Genomic DNA, 1,892 nt, shown 5'->3' with positions numbered 1-1,892 from the left:
AGCGAATGAGTTGGCCACCCCTGTTTTAGGTGTTTGCAAACTGATTGCTTAATTATTTAGCTTTCCGGGCATGGAAATTCAGCGGATTGGTCTGTAATTCCCCTGTTTATAGACGGGCACGATATTTGCCCTTTTCCAGTCCTCTGGAATCTCTCCCACCTTCCATGACTTTTGGAAGATATTCGCTCCTGGCTCAAATATCTCCTCAGTCAGCTTCTGGCGTATTCTAGGGTGTATTTCATCAGGCCCTGGTGCCTTGAAGAGATCGAACTTGTCTAAGTGCATTTTAACTTGTTCTTAGCAATATGGCCACTTCCAGAATTATCAGGACCCGGCGGCCAGGGATCCAGGGGTTAGCTATTGTATACAAGGTTTTGACTGGATATGGGGTTGCTGCAGCCCTTCATTGTACTTCTTCTTGGTGGAGAAGAGGTTGTAGCTGAGCATTAAATGTCACCTCCATGTCCATGCAGCATCCAGAGTTAGGGTGGGTGATTTTTACAAGAAAGCCTTTGGAGCGTGGGGCTAAATACCATTTCTCACCGACTCCCCTGCTTCTGAGTCCGGCGGGAAGGAAGTAGCGCCAGGACTGCACACGACACTTGCCAAGTGAGTTTAAAGCGGTTGCAGGGTCAGTACCTGCCAACTTCACAGGCTGTGTTTGTTTGGCGCCACTGCAGCCTTCAAGTGGGGTAGACGTGCCAGTGCTGGGGGCTGATCTGGATGCGAGGGGCATCTCATGGCTTTGTTGCTAATGTGCAGGAACTCCTGCTGCCGCTTGTAGGTTTGGTTTTTTTAACTCAGATCTGTGCTAGGAGCTAATGAAAGCATCCATTTGCCAGGGGCTGTACAGACTCGTGTCTGAGCAGCACAATTTCCCTTCAGTAACAGCTGGGGCCACCTTGGGGCTAGTTTTTACGTGACTTCAGGCTATTAATGCAGTAGAAATCTGGCCACTCGAGGAATATACCTTCACCTCAGCCCAGACTTGCTGCTCCCCAGATTTCTCTGTGCCCGGGGGGGCTGAGCAGGGAGCTTCCCGTGGGATGGGCAGCTGGCTCTTTGCGGCTCTTGGTCCAACTCTAGTCGTGTGTCTAGGGAGGGCCCCAAGGTACAGGGCCCTTCTCTACCGCAGTGCCATAAAGTGAGCAGACACAATGTGCATCTCGGCATTTACCGGGGGGCCTTGTTGTGTTGGCATCCCTCCCTGAACTCGCTCTCCCAGCGGCCTGGGCTTGGGTTTTTCCCATTTAATTCCCTTCTTCTGAAGATGAGAGGGAAGGTGAACCTGGAGACAGCAGCTGTGGCGGTGCAGAGACGTGGTGCTGGGCCCCGGCACAAAGGCAGGCTGCGCTGTTCCTCGGACCCCGTTAGCTGCACAGCTCCGTGTCTGGGTCAGACCTGTGGCGGAGCAGAGCTGGGCTCTGTCCCCTCCCGTTGAGCTGCAGTTCGGTTTTTGCGCCCGATGACGTCAGCCATTAACTGTGGACTCAAAATCCTGATTTCACAGCATCCCCAGCAGACAGACAGACAGACATGGTTCCCCCGGCCTCAGAGAGCTTCCGACTGTGGCTCTGATCCTGCAGTGGATCCACATGAGCCCCACCCCAGGCAGAGCCCCCACACCCACCCGCGGGTTCTCATTGTAGCAGTGGGGCCGCAGTGACAACAGGCAAGGAGCTAGCGTGTGGGAGGCGTCAGGTTACAGTGTCCAGTCCCGGAGGAGCTCTGTGTATGGTGTGTGCATGTCCTGGGGATCTTGTCTACACGGTTATCCCTTGGTGTGACGGGATGGGCTTACCCCGCACTAAGCAAGAAAGAGTTATGCCCACACCATGGGCGGCAGAGGTCCAGCCCCCCCAGGCCATGCTGGGCATGCTCCAACTGCTGCC

Source organism: Emydura macquarii, unplaced genomic scaffold (genome assembly GCF_026122565.2).
Source record: "Emydura macquarii macquarii isolate MOO-44397 ecotype Brisbane River unplaced genomic scaffold, CSIRO-AGI_Emac_v2 contig_2246, whole genome shotgun sequence".
Taxonomy (NCBI): domain Eukaryota; kingdom Metazoa; phylum Chordata; order Testudines; family Chelidae; genus Emydura; species Emydura macquarii.
This window is presented reverse-complemented; position numbering follows the sequence as displayed.